This window comes from Triturus cristatus, chromosome 1_2 (assembly GCF_964204655.1).
Source record: "Triturus cristatus chromosome 1_2, aTriCri1.1, whole genome shotgun sequence".
Classification (NCBI taxonomy): domain Eukaryota; kingdom Metazoa; phylum Chordata; class Amphibia; order Caudata; family Salamandridae; genus Triturus; species Triturus cristatus.
In genome coordinates, this window is record NC_140580.1 from 1076734121 (window position 1) to 1076754521 (window position 20401).

Consider the following 20401-nt stretch of genomic DNA (forward strand, 5'->3'; position numbering starts at 1 on the left):
GTAGTGCAAGGAGAACCTCTGATCTCAACGCAATCTCGAGATTGGACTCTAATGATTGACTCATTCATTTTGCAGACCAAGCGAGAAACCCTGGTCAATTAAGCAATCAGAAGGAGGGTGCTTTTGTAAAGGTGCCCATGTGAGAGGTATCTGGTGCACATCCAGTTGTGGGGCCAGTCAATCTCAATATGTGCAGAAAAGTTGGCCCTCCCGTTCAGTTTGCGATGTCTCAAGCCAAGTGGAAAGGGCTGGTCAGTCATCAGGCTTGAATCTAGAACCACCGACAATTAAAGACTAACACAATTCACCGGTGCGGTCAACATCGAAAGGTTTGGTTAGGCCCTTGGGGGAGCATCCATAAGCTTTCTGCGGTTCAGAAGTGACATTAGCAAGCCGCCATAACTCAAACTGTCCCAAGTAGGCCCAGGTGGCTTTGTTACTAGGAACAATTATTTCACCTATAGACCACTCAAAAGATTAGCAGTTTTTGTATTGGAATGTGGCAGGAATAAGATCGAAACAATAATAAGGACTAGTTGGCTTTTATAGAAAAGTATGATGTCATCTGTTGCCAGGAGATATGGGCTTTTGATTACGTCAACATTGATGGTTTTAGATTGTTTTGCTCACTTGCCCTTCCGTCTAATGCTGGCAGAGGGAGGGAGGATTGCTGGTTATGGTCTCTATCATAGTTAGGCACTTGAATGTAAAGATGCTATGCTTTAACCATTATTATCAGATTTAAAAATGATCCTAACCGAGTGTATGCAACATTATCTTAATCAACTAATATATTGTTTTTCTCAACACAACCCGTGGAGATCATAGAAGATCTGGAATCCACCATTAGTGGTATAATCAGCAGAGCAGGGTCATATGTTTCCCACATCTGGGCTGGGGATTTTAACATTTCCAAATGCTTGTACAGTGGGTCGCGGGTGTGCGGTATTACAGTTGGCTTGGAAGAACATGTTGGTCGTTTCCAGCACTCGGTTATGGCGGCGCTTTAACTAGGTTCACTTTATTTAATAACCTGTCTTTTACCTGTAGTGATAATAGCAGGGAGGTTACAACTTTTGTCGGACGAGGAAAAGGCAGCATCATTGATCACATTCTCCTATCGGTCGATATAGTCCCATTGCTTAAAAAACATGAGGTTACCCATCACCATTTAGTGACCATGTTCCCATTATTGTGAGCCTTGTCCTCCCCTAGTAGCCTCTAGTGTGCCTAAGGCTAATCCCCCTTTAACTTATGAACACAATAAGGAGATTCGAAGAAAATGGTCACAGGTTAACTCTAACATTGTTTTCAGAGGCCTTATTATAGCCAACCAGGTAGATCTTTCATGCTGTTTATCGAATATGACCGACTCAACTGATATATGTGGACATTTTAGCATTATAAGCAAGTCGGTTTTAGATATATTGACCATTGATAAACACCGGTTGGACCATCAAGGGCTATCTTGGTTTAACTCAGCATGTGCTAATACCTACAAAACACTGAAAAGAGTCACTAATAAAATCCCCTGGGATCTGGCTGCAATTAGAAAAGCCAGAAGTATAACCAAGTCCTCGATAAAAGAAAAGCAGAGATCAGAACAAAAGCATGGGAGGTCCTAGAACGAGCGGCTTGTTTAAAAGACAATAGGGCGTTCCGGGAGATCGTGAATCAAGCCTTCTTTTCTGAAAAAACGCCAATAGGGTTAGAATGTAACATATTGGAATCAGGATGGGTGGAGCATTTGACACATATTTTCAACATGACAAATGGTGTTCTCAAGTCTGCTGGGTCTATTGACCCTCTTGCTCTGTCGCCAGATCTTTTAGAATTTAGTGAGATCATTAGGGCGAATGAAATACGGAATGCAATCCTGAGCTGAGCAACCGGTAAAGCACCAGGGCCAGATTGGGTACCATCGGAACTTTTCAAATCCAATCTTGATTTTTTTGCCCCCTTGGTAACAAATGTTTTAGAGTGGGTGTGCCATTAAGACTTGGAGAGAATGTATAACAGCCCCCATTTTAAAAAAAGGAAAAATAAATTTTCCAGCCAACTATCGGGTCATTTTGTTTGATGCCTCGGTCAAAAGTTTTGGGAGGGAAATCTTGGCAAAGCTAGAAAACTGGGTGGAAGAATATGATTTTTTACTTAAGTCTGATATGAGTTCGGCCTGGGTTTGATTACTACCCAGCAAGCCCTTAACCTGTCACTAACCCTAAGTATATATACCAAGGCCAGGAGAGGGGCCATTCACATGGCTTTTATGGACCTCTCGTGTGCCTTTGACTTAGTGGATAGAGACATATTATGGGAAATCATGGGATGGGCGTGGGTTGATCCCTCCTTACTAAAAGATTTATACCGAGATACCCACATGAGGGTCCATTATACTCGACGGGGAGACCTAACACCCCCTATTAACTTTCTGCACATGGTTAGTTCCGAAAATAGGTTCCAGCTTAGTCCCCGTACTCTTGTACGTGGATGACCTGGTTTTAATTGCATGCACTGCAAATCGGCCACAATCACTTTTAGATGGTTTTAATAATTTTGTGGAAAGCCTGAAGCTTAAAGTGAATCACAAAAAAATCTTATATAATGACTTGTGGTCCAAAAATTACTCAATCGAAAAAATGTGTCAGTAGGAAAACCCCAATTTTAAAGACGAAGGATTTTAATTACCTAGGCCTAATGTTTAATGAAAATTTGCAGTGGGGTAGATTAATAGAACAGAGGTCTCAGGGGATGGAGGTCTCCTGCAAAGCAATGTTTAAGTTTAGCAGGAAATTTAGACACATGTCCTTAAAAGAAATGGTTAGGTTTACTAAAGAAAAACCCTCAGTGCGGGTATATATGGGGCGGGTGTTTGGGGGCACACACCTGTAAGGGCCTTACAGGGGGTAGATTATTTTGAATAGGCTTCTTGGGACTTCCAAATCAACCCCTAGTCTTTTAACCCATAATGAATTGGGGTAGACTTCTTGGAAGACATGGTAGGTTGGGCCCCTGTGCTACCGTGGATGATGGTCTGGTCCTCCCTGAACTGGGCTTTATACCAAGAACAGTGTAAGACTGCCTCGCAATGAGCAACATGATTGCTATCCCCTTGTTCAAGTACATTAAAGAGTCGCTTCGAGGACTGGGAAAAAATGACCTGTTCGCAGACCCGGAAAAGATAAGCCCACACTTAAAGCAATAAGTCAAAGAAAATTTCTTTGCATATGGAGCAAGGCTTAGGAAAGCTCTGGACCTGGTTACGGTGAAATCATTTGTGCCAATTGTGAACTATTAGTGGTATGGAACCTTATTTGATGTGGGTAACGGTGCCAGAGTTAAGATTCTGTGTTACATAGTTTAAGGGGGGACAAGAGTCATTTTCTAGTAGCATTCGCTGGTTTCCCTCTTTACCGTGTTCTCCTCGTGATGGGAGGTCACCCCAGTCAACTAAACACTTTATTCTTTTCTGCATTTTGTATACTTCTTTTAGATTGCGGTTTTTACGCCCTATTCTTAGCGTAAGAATTTTTAGTATTCACCAGGAAGGTTTGGTCTTCCGCCGGCGCCCTGAGTCTCCTCTAATATGTGGTTCAGTTTTGAAATGTATTATACAAACACTGAAAGTGAGAAAGAGATATACACTGTGAAGAGATTAGTGGTCATGCTGCTGAACAGGAACAGGCTTTCCCATAAAGTCTAATATTTTATACAGTTTTTAAAGGGGGCATACGAAAGGTAGCCTGTGGGTGCTTTTTTATCATATAACATATAGACATTTTAGCATTCTAAGCGTTTGTTATCATGTGAGGGGGGGAGATATTAAAAGCAGTCGGAGTGAGCCATGAATTGACTTCAAAGATTTCTTTTAGATGAGATTTTCTATGTACTTTTATTCTTGACAGTGGAGAATCCTATAATTGCAGCATTTCTAAGGGGGGGAGGGGTTTGTAATCATAGCCTGAATGTGTAATGTTCCTATATATGGTGATGTTTTTAAATTGAGATTTTATTGTGCTTTTATGGTCAAATGGCCGAATAAAGTTATTGTGATGATGATGATATCATTAGTACAATAGTCATTATAACAAAGAGTGACCCCGTCAAATACCCCATTCCACTGTGCCATACAAGGTGATTTTCCCATATGCCACTTTAACAGTGGTCATTATGTACAGCCAAGGTACAACCCCTCCTAACTAAATGAATCATGGTCAGAGATATACATCCACAAATTCACATTTGTACATGCAATGACTTGACTCACTCAAGCAATGTCCCTCTCACAATTCCTCATGATGGCAAGCATGAATACATGCATGATTCTGAGATCAACAGGTGATGACTTATGTGTGCAAGATGCAATGCTGGACATGTGAGGTTTGGATGCTTCTCATGATCATTGTTTGAGCATGCCTTAACAATGCACTTTTTGTGTATTTTCCATTGGCAAAATGATCTGGTTCACATTGTCTTTAATTTTTGTCTCACATGAGATAAGTAGACATAGGTATAGGTCCCATGAAGATTTAACTATGCAAAGTGCTAGAATCATTAAATTAGGGCATATGGCATGGTGAGATGGACAGTTGTTTGAAGCTATACGTGATCTATAATGAAAAAAGGCGACTATGCCAACATGTGATACAAGTACATTAAAACATGTATATTGAAATATTAAACAAATCCATAAAGTAGTAACATAGACCACAGGTTCTTAATCACATTTTATGGATGACACAATGGCGTGCAGACAATGTGGAAATGACAAGACCCATGAACCCACAACAACACTTTCAAACCACAGATAAAGTAGTACACTTTATACATGCAATAACTCAGCAACATGCTGGCTGGTACTCATGAGTCTTCAGCTAAGCATGGAATTCTGGCCAAACTGCTCTAAGGACTCTCTTGTGCAGTGGGCTGAACCAGGGATAGCATGTATAGGTCTTGGAATATACCCCCGCACATACTGTGTCATCACTTATGAACAGCATCAGAGGTCCTCCTGGCACTACTTGCATTTCCCACCTCAATGTGTGTGAAGTAACACTACATTACAACTCCTAGCAGTGTTAACCCAGGTGCCAAGGCATGCTGCATGGCTCAGCTGGATCACTGAGCCCCCATATAGGTGAGGATAATTTTGGTGGACCCCCTGCTGAATTAATTCAACTTTCTCTGGGGTGAAGTTAGGTGTCCTTAAATGGTTCACTGATACAACATCGATGTCACAAATATTGATAGAAAAAATATCCATGAAAAAATATAGACTAAAAAATATTGATGTAAAAAATATAGATGTACAAAATATCGATGTATATATGTATATATATTTTCCAAAAGTTCGCTTCAGAGACGAGTCCGCACTCCCAGGCAAGGTACGTAACAACCTGTATTTATTAAAGCAAGCAGCTTCCCATCCCGTTTCTTGTGTCCTTTAGCCTTACGCGTTTCGGGAAATCCTTTCCCCTTCCTCTGAGGCTGGTGTGGGCAGCTTCAATTTCTGTATACGTGCCATGTCCCCTGCGTGCTCTTTATATTCACAATTGGCCTCCGGTGTGCCATTTCGCTTCCTGAGCATTCCCAATGCACGCTGGGACTTGCAGTAATTTACATGTATTTTTCACCCTCCAGTGGGTTTAAGGTGCTCACAGCATTTTAAGGACCAATTCAGGCAGCCCTCCGTTGAGCCTATATATATATATATAAATATATATATATATATATATTACCTACTGGCAGTCGCCAGTAGGTAGTTATAGTTAGGACCCTGTTTCCATAGGAAATCCGCAACATTCTATTTTGAATAACTTTGGCGCCGGTCGACGAATCCTCGCGAATAGGTGGGGCGCTACGCTCCGCTCCTACCCTGAAAGTCTCGGGGGGATTCGTCAAGCGGGGGCTGAGATAAAAGGGGGGTCCCAAAACGCGTTTTTCCCATGCATTTTTCCATAGGACCTTTAGACAGGGCTACAGCCCGAACGGCTGAACAGAATTACTAGAAATTTGGCAGAGAGGTAGTCCTCAGGTCAAGGAAGTGCCTTTTGTAGGTTTGGTGTAAATCTGTTCAGTAGATTCTGAGAAAATAGCCTTTAAATCAATATATATATCTGAGCCAGCTTACGGTACGCTTACCGTAAGCTTACCGTACGCGTACGGTGGCGTGCGCGAGCGCGATTCTGATTGGCTGTTACATCTAAGTAAACATTCGAATCGGTCGAAACCAGGAAGCGGCGGCCGCCATTTTCTCTCTCGCACTCTGAGGGGGGGCTGTAAACAAAGGCAAAAAACATATAAAGGGGCTGTTTAGACAGCGCCCATGCACATAGCCATGTTAGTTGAGTCCTCAAAGATCCCCCAAGGCCAAAAACGGTAAATTTTTATTTTTTGAAAATTTCGCCGATTACGCTTACCGTACGCGTACGGTGCGCTTACGCTAAAAATTTTAATAAAAAAAAAAAAACACTCTCTGTGCATGGCATATTATTGTCATCACTTACAAATTAAATTTAACAGATTACCTATCACAAGGAAGCGCATAATATGTCCTCCATGTGCGCACGGTGCGTAACGTGGGCACGCGGTGCGCGTAGCGCACTGCGTGCCCACCTTGCGTGTACGGCACTAACTGCGTAAAGTGGGCGCGCGGTGCGCGAAGCGCACCGCGTGCTCACTGTGCGCGCACGGTGCGCGAAGCGCACCGTGCGCGCACGGAACGAACTGCGTTAAGTGGGCGTACACGCCACGAATGGCGTAAAGTAACTTAGCATTTAAAAAAACGTACAAATTCACTGAAAAAACCATAGGTTTCACACACGTTATAGTTAGGAATTAGCATTTAAAAAACCTTGCAAATTCACTGAAAAAACCATAGGTTTCAGACATGTTATAGTTAGCGGAAATTTTACTGATAAAAAACCAATGAAATTCCCCCGTTATAGTTAGTGCAGGCAACTATAACTCACGCGACCGCAATCTTCTGCTGATGACATATGTGTCTTTATGAAAAAAAAATATTTGTAATATATGTATAGCTAAAAATTTATGGAAGAAGACATGGGCAAATAAGTGTCTAAATACAGTATCAGCATCAGCAGAGGATTGCGGTCGCGTGAGTTATAGTTGCCTGCACTAACTATAACGGGGGAATTTCATTGGTTTTTTATCAGTAAAATTTCCGCTAACTATAACATGTCTGAAACCTATGGTTTTTTCAGTGAATATATATATATATATATATATATAAATATATATATATATATTTGTACAAACGGAGTCCCACTCGCGCTCTCGGATGGCAATTGGCAAATAAACAACGAACTTCAATCCAAACAAAGGGGGTTTATTCAATTCATAAACCCGCCGTGACGCGTTTCGCCACTGTCGTGGCTTGCTCACACAGCGATACACCGTGAAAGGCACCATTACATACTTTCGCCTATCATAAACAAAGAAAGAGGACTGTTACCTCTGAACATGGCTGGGAAACTCATGAACAAAACGGTCGCCATTTTAGCAAGTGCAAATTACATTGTTACAAACATAATATAAATGTTAAATGGCACCATTATTTACATAGCAAGGGGCGTTTTGACATAGAAACAATTGTCAATAAAGTTATATACACATTTCGATGTGATACATAAAATTGTCAGTACATAAGAAATAATTTGTGTCAAAATGTTGGAAATAATTCGTTCACTTACGTCGTGATGGATCGTATTTTTACGAACAAGCTTAACACAACTTTAATAAGATTATGATATTCAGTATTTCGATCGACATTGGAGCATTCCTGTCTGGTTTGTATATATACCTTTTGCCCTTGGTGACGAAAGCCCCTTGCACCACATAATATTGCAGAAATCATGCTCACATAGTTTCTCAGTCAAATTGTAATTAGACCCTTGTTAGTGGGTGATTGCAAAATTTATGGTTTTCTGATGTATGTAAGGTTATCAAAGCATGGTGTCTTAATCCCTTATATCACCCGTATATTAAAATTAAGAACCATATGGTCTTATCTCACACAGAGTGAACCGTCGGATGATCTGAGGAGAAGGGGCAGAGATCTCAATCTGGGTCAGCCATACCACCCTTTCTTTCTTCCTGTTAAGAAGATAATACATACAAATGTGAATAAGTCATAGGGAAAATTATAACATCAATTCAAGCAATATACACATTCATTCATTTTGAAGATGTATTGCCATTTCTTCGTCAAGGTTATGGCCATTCGGACACAGGGTACACATACCTATTATATGTTTCGATTCCCGTTGTCTAAGTCTTAGAACCCTGTTACCCCCTCTGACTTTGGGTGTGATCTGTTCAATAGCATAGTATGTGAGTTTTGAGGGATCTGAGAAATGATGGCTTGCAAAATGACGGGCAATGGGATATTGTCTATCCTGGTTGGTAATCGCACGCATATGTTCAAGCACTCGTTTTTTTGCCATATGCGTGGTGCTACCCATATATCGAAGCTTGCAAGGGCACTCCAACACATAGATGACAAAAGTGCTGGTGCATGTCAGAAATTGTGAGATATTCATCATAGTCCCCGTGCTGGTGTTAAGATATGTTTTGACTATTTTGCTATTCCCACAGGCCTTGCAATGGCCACACGGGTAAAAACCTGGTAAATCAATGCCTCTATTCTCTAGATTAGAATTGAGATCGCTGTGAACTAGAGCGTCCCTGAAGCTGCGTCCCCTCCTGTACGTAATCATAGGATGTGTTGGTAAAGTTTTGCCTATGACGGAATCACTTTTTAAGATTTCCCAATGTCGTTGTACAATCTTGCGGACTTGGGTAGAGTGTCCATTGTATGTCATGATCAGCCTAGCTGTTCCCTCTTCTTCCCTTTGTGTTGTAATCATTTCTGGAGGTGCTAGAGTACTGGATCTCTCAACTGATTTGACTCTTTCTGTTGCTTTTTTAAGAACCCATGATGGATACCCTCTTGCTTTGAATCTTTCCATCATTATTCTTTCTTCCTTCTGGTAGTCTGATGTTAAGCTACAATTCCTCTTAGCTCTGAGTAATTCCCCGTAAGGGATGCTCCACTTCAAACTGTCAGGATGGCTACTCAAAGCATGGAGCAAAGTGTTCCCAGCTGTACATTTACGATATAAAATCGTATGTACAATGTTATTCTTCACTTGGACACATGTGTCGAGATATTCCACTTTTTCTCTGCTAATCGTGCTGGTAAGGATGATGTTCTTGTTATTGTGGTTTAGTTTATCGACGAAGAGTATAGCTTCTTTCTCTTCTCCTTGCCATACCAAAAATATATCGTCGATATATCTAAGCCACAATATGACCCTAGTGAAATCATGTTGTAGATCTGCTCTGGCCTGGGTCTCTTTCTCCCATGCCCCCATGAATAGATTCGCGTAACTAGGCGCAAAACACGTACCCATCGCGGTCCCGTGTTCTTGTTTATAGATCCTGCCGTTGAACATGAAAAAATTGTTCATGAGACAGAATCTAATCATGTCCAAAATCATGCCTGTGTGTTCCAGTAAGTCCAGACTCCTACGTTTCCGAAATTCAGCACAGGATTGAATCCCTTGTTCATGATCTATTATCGTGTATAGTGAGTTTACATCCAAAGTTATAAGGATGTAATCTTCTTGCCATACGAGATCTGAGATTCTATTAAGAAAATCTTTTGTATCTTTTACGTAGGAGGGGAGGGTGAAGCCAAATTCTCGTAAAAAATGGTCTACATATCGTGAGATATTTTCGAGGGCACTTCCTCTAGATGAGATGATCGGCCTACCTGGGGGATTGTTCCTATTTTTGTGAACCTTCGGGAGTAGGTACATAACCGGTAAAATGGGACAATCTTTTTTCAAGAAACAGAATTCCTCCCACTCCACCAGGCCTTTGTCTTTCCAATCATTAAGCAATTCCCACCCTTTGTTGACACTCTCATTATATTCTGCCCGTGTTACATTAGTATAGGTTTTACCATCATTCAATTGTCTTAAGGCCTCGTTGATATACTTATCTTTAGGCAAAATAACAATGTTACCGCCTTTGTCGGCAGGTCTGATTATGATGCTATCATCAGAGGCTAGATCTTCAATTGCTTTCTTCTGGGTAGCAGTGAGGTTGTATTTAAATTTTTTCATTTTTTTCTTCCAATTGTTCATTCTGAATTTCAGCATGTCTGCACTAACTAGCTCCTGAAATGTATCGATGTTATCATGGCCCATTCTGGGGACAAAAGTGGATTGGGGTTTGAAGTTACTACATGCTATTTTGTCATGTTGTACTTCTAATTCATTTAGGATAGTTAGAGAGTCTGAGCTCATACCTGTTCCATCTGGATTATTTTGGAGCTCATGTAAAATTATCATAGTATCTATGTCACCAATGGTTAGTGCCTCTTCCTGTGTATTACGTGATGTTTGTAATGTCTCTTTATTTTTTTGTGCCACTTTTTTAGTTTCATTTTTCTACAGAATTTAAACACATCAATTTTACTTTCAGTGTAATTCATAGGAACTGAAGGACAGAAGGATAGTCCTAAACAAAGAGTTCGTTTGACTTTGTCGCTGATGGTTCTAGCACTTAGATTAACTATAGTCTGATTTACCATTAGATCATCCATCATTAGTTCTTCTTGGAGCGAGTTTGTCTTTTTCCCATGTACTCCGTAGTTCTCTCCTCTCTTCCTTCTTTGCCTTGTCCTCTTCCTCCTCTTCCTCTGGTACCCCTTCCTCTTCCTCTGCCCCTTCCTCTCGGTTTCGGTGAATTCTCCATTTGATTTGTTGCTGATCTTGTTGTATGCCGGTTCTCCTTCATCAACCGGTACTCGTCTAAAAAAGTGGGTTTTGGGTAGATTATTCTTTCTGTGTCCGAGGTCGAGCTTTCTGAAGTTCTTACAACCGATTCTTCTGTGTTGGTATCGCTGACTTCAGCGATATCTTCTACTTGTAAGCTCTGTTGTTGATTAACGTTGACGTTGGTTTCAACTGTATTCCTCTTCTCATACAAATAGTCATACTTTCTACTGTATGTTAGAACTCTACCAGACTCATAGTCCCCACAGTCTCTATGCAGTTTCCGTTGTTTCCTCATTTTGATGTCTTCTTCCATAATTTTTAGGCGTTTCTTCATTTCTTCCAGGAATTTGCCAATTGTATCTTGGTCATCATGGCTGTCCAACTTTTTCTTGATTTCTTCCATTTCTTGTTTGATCTTATCCCTGTCTGACCATGCATATTTGACCAGTATTACTAGCATATTCCTTGAGCTGCAGGCTGAGTTTGCTGACCACTCCTCCAGCATTTTAGAGTCAGGAGAATCATACGAGGGGGTTATATAAATTCTTAATCCTCTGGGTATCATGGATTTATCAATGTAATCCTGAAGTGATGTCGCCTCCCACCACTTGGAAATTTCTTGTTTGCTAAGTTTTTCAAATCTTTTCAGTATGCCGCTGATCGTATTATCACTCGTTGCCCTTGTCTGAACAGGTCTAGCAACACCAGTTGCCCTCGCAAAAAGTGCTTGGGCTGCATCTCTGCGTTCTTTTTCCTCATCCATCCGATTATCCCAAGGTGAGAGGAATATTTAAAAGTTCGTGATTTTGGAAAGAACCATTCGCTGCCTATGCCAATGCCGTTCCCTTTGCCAATACAAAGTTCCCCAGGTCTAAGGAAATATGTGTGTCTTTGAAATAGTAATACACACTGCCAGAGGATGTCACTGCTCAGGTAGATTTTATGGCAATAGAACCGTTTATATACCAATGATATTCTTAGATTACTTCTACATATAGTCACTGCACTTTTCCACGCATCTATAACATGAACGTGTATAACTCTTACCTGCACGGTGTATCCCGGTCCTCGTGGGATAGCGTGCGGTCTCTCTCGTTCAGAGCGGCGTGGTTGTGACGTCCTTCCTCATGGCAAAATATTCCTCTTAGCCGATCAAAAGGATACTGCATTCAATATAAACCAAGATCCTCCTTTCGTATCCTCAATCAATTGCAGGGTGGCGCGAGACCGGCGGAGCAAAACCGGCAATTCAATATTTGTACAAACGGAGTCCCACTCGCGCTCTCGGATGGCAATTGGCAAATAAACAACGAACTTCAATCCAAACAAAGGGGGTTTATTCAATTCATAAACCCGCCGTGACGCGTTTCGCCACTGTCGTGGCTTGTTCACACAGCGATACACCGTGAAAGGCACCATTACATACTTTCGCCTATCATAAACAAAGAAAAATAAATAAATAAATAAATAAATAAAGAGACATTACAAACATCACGTAATACACAGGAAGAGGCACTAACCATTGGTGACATAGATACTATGATAATTTTACATGAGCTCCAAAATAATCCAGATGGAACAGGTATGAGCTCAGACTCTCTAACTATCCTAAATGAATTAGAAGTACAACATGACAAAGTAGCATGTAGTAACTTCAAACCCCAATCCACTTTTGTCCCCAGAATGGGCCATGATAACATCGATACATTTCAGGAGCTAGTTAGTGCAGACATGCTGAAATTCAGAATGAACAATTGGAAGATAAAAATGAAAAAATTTAAATACAACCTCACTGCTACCCAGAAGAAAGCAATTGAAGATCTAGCCTCTGATGATAGCATCATAATCAGACCTGCCGACAAAGGCGGTAACATTGTTATTTTGCCTAAAGATAAGTATATCAACGAGGCCTTAAGACAATTGAATGATGGTAAAACATATACTAATGTAACACGGGCAGAATATAATGAGAGTGTCAACAAAGGGTGGGAATTGCTTAATGATTGGAAAGACAAAGGCCTGGTGGAGTGGGAGGAATTCTGTTTCTTGAAAAAAGATTGTCCCATTTTACCGGTTATGTACCTACTCCCGAAGGTTCACAAAAATAGGAACAATCCCCCAGGTAGGCCGATCATCTCATCTAGAGGAAGTGCCCTCGAAAATATCTCACGATATGTAGACCATTTTTTACGAGAATTTGTCTTCACCCTCCCCTCCTACGTAAAAGATACAAAAGATTTTCTTAATAGAATCTCAGATCTCGTATGGCAAGAAGATGACATCCTTATAACTTTGGATGTAAACTCACTACACACGATAATAGATCATGAACAAGGGATTCAATCCTGTGCTGAATTTCTGAAACGTAGGAGTCTGGACTTACTGGAACACACAGGCATGATTTTGGACATGATCAGATTCTGTCTCATGAACAATTTTTTCATGTTCAATGGCAGGATCTATAAACAAGAACACGGGACCGCGATGGGTACGTGTTTTGCACCTAGTTACGCGAATCTATTCATGGGGGCATGGGAGAAAGAGACCCAGGCCAGAGCAGATCTACAACATGATTTCACTAGGGTCATATTGTGGCTTAGATATATCGACGATATATTTTTGGTATGGCAAGGAGAAGAGAAAGAAGCTATACTCTTCGTCGATAAACTAAACCACAATAACAAGAACATCATCCTTACCAGCACGATTAGCAGAGAAAAAGTGGAATATCTCGACACATATGTCCAAGTGAAGAATAACATTGTACATACGATTTTATATCGTAAATGTACAGCTGGGAACACTTTGCTCCATGCTTTGAGTAGCCATCCTGACAGTTTGAAGTGGAGCATCCCTTACGGGGAATTACTCAGAGCTAAGAGGAATTGTAGCTTAACATCAGACTACCAGAAGGAAGAAAGAATAATGATGGAAAGATTGAAAGCAAGAGGGTATCCATCATGGGTTCTTAAAAAAGCAACAGAAAGAGTCAAATCAGTTGAGAGATCCAGTACTCTAGCACCTCCAGAAATGATTACAACACAAAGGGAAGAAGAGGGAACAGCTAGGCTGATCATGACATACAATGGACACTCTACCCAAGTCCGCAAGATTGTACAACGACATTGGGAAATCTTAAAAAGTGATTCCGTCATAGGCAAAACTTTACCGACACATCCTATGATTACGTACAGGAGGGGACGCAGCTTCAGGGACGCTCTAGTTCACAGCGATCTCAATTCTAATCTAGAGAATAGAGGCATTGATTTACCAGGTTTTTACCCGTGTGGCCATTGCAAGGCCTGTGGGAATAGCAAAATGGTCAAAACATATCTTAACACCAGCACGGGGACTATGATGAATATCTCACAATTTCTGACATGCACCAGCACTTTTGTCATCTATGTGTTGGAGTGCCCTTGCAAGCTTCGATATGTGGGTAGCACCACGCATATGGCAAAAAAACGAGTGCTTGAACATATGCGTGCGATTACCAACCAGGATAGACAATATCCCATTGCCCGTCATTTTGCAAGCCATCATTTCTCAGATCCCTCAAAACTCACATACTATGCTATTGAACAGATCACACCCAAAGTCAGAGGGGGTAACAGGGTTCTAAGACTTAGACAACGGGAATCGAAACATATAATAGGTATGTGTACCCTGTGTCCGAATGGCCATAACCTTGACGAAGAAATGGCAATACATCTTCAAAATGAATGAATGTGTATATTGCTTGAATTGATGTTATAATTTTCCCTATGACTTATTCACATTTGTATGTATTATCTTCTTAACAGGAAGAAAGAAAGGGTGGTATGGCTGACCCAGATTGAGATCTCTGCCCCTTCTCCTCAGATCATCCGACGGTTCCCTCTGTGTGAGATAAGACCATATGGTTCTTAATTTTAATATACGGGTGATATAAGGGATTAAGACACCATGCTTTGATAACCTTACATACATCAGAAAACCATAAATTTTGCAATCACCCACTAACAAGGGTCTAATTACAATTTGACTGAGAAACTATGTGAGCATGATTTCTGCAATATTATGTGGTGCAAGGGGCTTTCGTCACCAAGGGCAAAAGGTATATATACAAACCAGACAGGAATGCTCCAATGTCGATCGAAATACTGAATATCATAATCTTATTAAAGTTGTGTTAAGCTTGTTCGTAAAAATACGATCCATCACGACGTAAGTGAACGAATTATTTCCAACATTTTGACACAAATTATTTCTTATGTACTGACAATTTTATGTATCACATCGAAATGTGTATATAACTTTATTGACAATTGTTTCTATGTCAAAACGCCCCTTGCTATGTAAATAATGGTGCCATTTAACATTTATATTATGTTTGTAACAATGTAATTTGCACTTGCTAAAATGGCGACCGTTTTGTTCATGAGTTTCCCAGCCATGTTCAGAGGTAACAGTCCTCTTTCTTTGTTTATGATAGGCGAAAGTATGTAATGGTGCCTTTCACGGTGTATCGCTGTGTGAACAAGCCACGACAGTGGCGAAACGCGTCACGGCGGGTTTATGAATTGAATAAACCCCCTTTGTTTGGATTGAAGTTCGTTGTTTATTTGCCAATTGCCATCCGAGAACGCGAGTGGGACTCCGTTTGTACAAATATTGAATTGCCGGTTTTGCTCTGCCGGTCTCGCGCCACCCTGCAATTGATTGAGGATACGAAAGGAGGATCTTGGTTTATATATATATATATATATATATATATATATATATTTATATATATATATATATATATATATATATATATATAAATATAGTATAAAATAATATATATTAAATATATTAAAAATGTAAATTAATTTCAACAAAATTATATAAATGTAATATACATTTTAACAAAATATTACAAATACATTTACTTAAAAAAAGATTGGCACACACACATAATGATGTATACATATATATATATATATATAAAATATATATATATACATATATATATATATATATGTATTTACTTTAAAACAATTAATAAAATATTATTTTAATTTATTCTAAAAAATTAAAATTATATAAAAAATAGAATATCTATATATATATCAATAATTTAAATTATAAGAAAACAATTCTATACAAAATTAAAACAAACTATTAAAACATATTTAAACTTACATTTCCCAATAGAGTCCGTGCAACGGTAGACAAAGTGATGGATAGCTGAGAGGTAAATATTATTATTCCCACTCCAATAAGTACAACAGTAGGGAAAGTGTTGGATAGCAGAAGTGTAGAAATTACTATTCCCACTCCAGTGAGTGCAACAGTAGGGAAAATGTTGGATAACGGAGGGATTACATTTAGTATTCCAACTCCAGTGAGTGCAACAGTAGGGAAAGTGTTGGATAGTGTTGGGGTAAAAATGACTATTCACACTCCAGTGAGTGTAACAGTAGGGAAAGTGTTGGATAGCAGAGGGGTAAAATTACTATTCTCACTCCAACAAGTGCAACAGTAGGGAAAGTGTTGGATACCGTAGGAGAAAATATAACTATTCCCACTCCAGTTTGTGCAACAGTAGGGAAAGTGTTGGATAGCGTAGAGGTAAAAATTACTATTCCCACTCCAGTGAGTGTAACATTAGCAAAAGTGTTGAATAGCGTAGGAGTAAAAATTACTTTTCCCACTCCAGTGAGTGCATCAGTAGGGAAAGTGTTGGATAACGAAGGAGTAAAAATTAGTAATCCCAATCCAGTGAATGCAACAGTAGGGAAAGGGTTGGATAGCGGAAGTATAAAATTTACTATTCACACTCCAGTCAGTTCAAAAACTAAAAGCAAAACAAATAGAGGGGGAGAGGATGTAGCCTTACAGCTAGAGTGGTCGACCTCGAAGCTGGGGAACCGGGTTCGAGTCTCGGCAACGACGCTCAACATCCTGTGATTCTGGGCAAATCACGTAATCTCCCCGGGTCTAACAAAAATAAATAAAAGCCCTCTGATACCCGATATCTTTGGGTCTAGTTCGCGTTATATAAGACTCTACAAAAAAAAGAACGTTATTTAAATACAAAAATATGTGTATCAATAAATAAATAAATATGTAAATATGTTAAAAATTCAAATACTAATATATTTAACATATAAAAAACATATTATAATATTAATTACATATAAAAAATACCTAAAAATATTATATAAAATAAAATGAAAATAAATTTCAAACAAATAATTATTTTAAGCCAGAAAATATTTACAAACAAAAACATTATTACATAAATGTATTTATTTTATTTCCTACCCTATAAGACCAAACACATCACAATACACTTCTAACTTTTTTCAAAAATGTACTTCCAGAATTAACGTAATTATCATAAAAAATATTATTAATAACAAAATAGAACTAATAAAAATTAACTACCCACACTTTAACACTGTAATCTGCACAACACACACCTAAATTAAACTGCAAAATAATAAAAATACAATGAAAACCTATTTTAAAATTAAAAAATACTATTAACAACTAATTATGAAGTAATTAATATTTATTTACTACCCACCCTTTACCCCTTTAAAAGTAAAAACAACACACACAAAAATAACCAATTACAGCAAAAAAATCAAATAATTAACATTAATTAACAAGAATATATTAATTAATTAAACACAAATTGCTTCCCGCGCTTTACCCCTATAAACACCACAACACATACCTAAAACGAATTATTTGCAAACCTCAACCCCTATAAACCCCAAAACACACACCTAAAATTAATTACACAATTACCATAATTAATTACCAATTAATTAATTAATAAGAATAACCAATTATTAATTCATCAATTAAAGATTTATGACTTCCCACCCTTTACACCTATAAACACCAAAAACACACACCTAAAATTAATTCCACAATTATTTTTTTTCAATTAATTAATTATTCAGTACTATTTAAGAACCAATTATTAATTAATTAATATTAAATTACTTTACACTTTAAATAAAAAAGAATCAATTAATTTAATATAATTAAATTACTTCCCACTCTATTTCCCTATAAAACCACAACCCGCTGCGGAACTAAAAACGCAAAATCCAAATAAAAAAATGTAATAACTCCTAAAAATGTAACACATATAAAATATAAACAATTCTTATACAAAAAAACATACATCACATATATTTAAAATATATACTAAAATACATAACATTAATTAAAAAATCGAAATTTTTAACAACTATATTTTTCCAAACGATATTGAACACTTCGATATTTTTTAAATCGATATTACTTACCTTAAGTCAATATTCTTGACCACAATATTCTTGCTGATGATATTTCTGACTCACGATATTTCTGACTCGATATTTGTGCAAGTTGATATTAAAAACTCGATATTATGTCTGCACACCTCCTTTAATCACGCTCCTCTGCCTTTTGGGGATGTCTATGGCAAAATAAGTAGCATGTTGGAGGATTATTCAGTTCTTTTCCAAGGGTGTCTCTGATATGCCTTACTTTCTCTTACTCTATGTAACTTTATATTTGTTGTGGTTAGCATAAAACTATGCCTCTGCTACGTACATCTACACTTACGTAGCAGAGTCAGTTTAATCCCCCTCTGTTGTGTGCTGAAGAGGCACAGAAAGTAGAGGAAGAGCGAGACTGTGAAGGGAACAACATGCCTGGAGTGAGTGATGGCACCCAGGTGGGTGAACCACTCAAGAACTCCATCAGAGATCATCAGTTCAACAAGTACTTACTTGCACCCACTGGGGTGAACCACTCAAGAACTTCATGTACCAGCTTCCCTTGGGGCGACCCGGAGGAGGGGCTAGCGGAGTGCGGTCCATTGCGATTGTTTCTAAAAATGGCTCCCTCGAGCTTTGAGCTGACGAGCTCCTGGACGACGCACCTGCGTGCCTGTGCGGGCACTGAGGCCTTTGACGGTTGCTTGGCGGCCCTCTCTTCCACCCCTAACTATTTTCTCTACTGATGAGGGAAGTTATCCCGAAACCCGAGCCATGTCTCGGGTGATATTTTAAAACCCGGGACATGTATCGGGTCTAGAGATCATCAGTTCAACAAGTACTTACTTGCACCCACTGGGGTGAACCACTCAAGAACTCCATCAGAGATCATCAGTTCAACAAGTACTTACTTGCACCCACTGGGGTGAACCACTCAAGAACTTCATGTACCAGCTTCCCTTGGGGCGACCCGGAGGAGGGGCTAGCGGAGTGCGGTCCATTGCGATTGTTTCTAAAAATGGCACCCAGGTGGTACCACACAACATGTTCCAATGAAATTACTTATTGGGAAAAAATGAGCGTAATATGTGTCACTTAAGTTATGAGGGTGTATTCTTGATTGAATTAGGTATATTTTCTCAGTGGGAACCCAGGTCTAAAGGGTTTACAAGTATAGTAAGAAATGTTTGTAAGTGTAAATGGAACATATGGATGAATTAGTGAATGGTGTATGTGTAGATGCGTATTACATTTTCTATTGCTGGTTTGATTGGGTGGTTGGTTGGGAGCATTGGAGCACCCCCTGTTGGATTGATCCAGGAGTATAAAACACATCTTGAGGATACCAAAAGTGTGCTCAACAACTACTTGCATATGTGTGCTCTGTTGTACCTCGATTGGAAGAGAATGGTTGGATGTTGAAAGCGGTCAGGAGATGGGGAGGGATGTCATTTTCGGAGTGTGTGGGTAAATGAGAATGTGATGTTTGTACAGATGCACATTGCATTTTCAGTTGCTGGTTTGGTTGGTATGGTATGAGTGGAGGGTGATATAGTCCACCATTCGTCATCGACTCGACTCTGTCCAACCATTAAGATGCACCAACCAAAGTAGCAGCTCAGGTGAAACGTGAAAGCACAATTTAGAGACTCATGTGCAAACCCTGACCTTTGTGCTGTGGCTGATCCCAGGATTCTGAAAGGCGCTATAGTTCAGATGTATATGTAAGCCCAGTCGCAGGACGATGTTGTACTATGAGCAGGAGGCTCCAATTATCTTGTATTCTATTTCTGGGGAATATTGAGGCTATCCCTTGCAGCGGCAGTTCCTCCCTAAGGGCGGAGCAGCGTCACATCCCCACGCCCCACTGCTGCAGAAAGAATGAAAAAGAAAACTATAATACATTATTTTAGTACCATTTTATTTGTTTACTGTCTGCCCATGGGAGTGTGGGGGCGGGGCCAATGTGTCATTGCTGCAGTTTGAAGTACGCATGTAGTTTTGGCCGGCTATCTTACGAAGGCCAGCCTGACATGTACAATTCAAACTTCTCAACCCAGCTTTCATAGACTGCTGGGTTGGAGAGCAGGCACAGGCCTCTAGTGCCTTTCGGAGCGCTGAGGCAGCCTGCTCCAGCCAATCCAGACCCTTCACTCATGCTGCTTAACATTGTTAACAGCACATGAGCAGTGTCTGGATTGGATAAGGTAGCTGGCTTTGTGTGTCTATTATATGAAACGGCTATTTAAAGAAAAACTCTACGGATATACAAATGAAGACATTGCCTCATTTTTGGGATTTCTCTCTCCCTGATATATTGATTTTTGTTTTTATGGATTTATGGACATA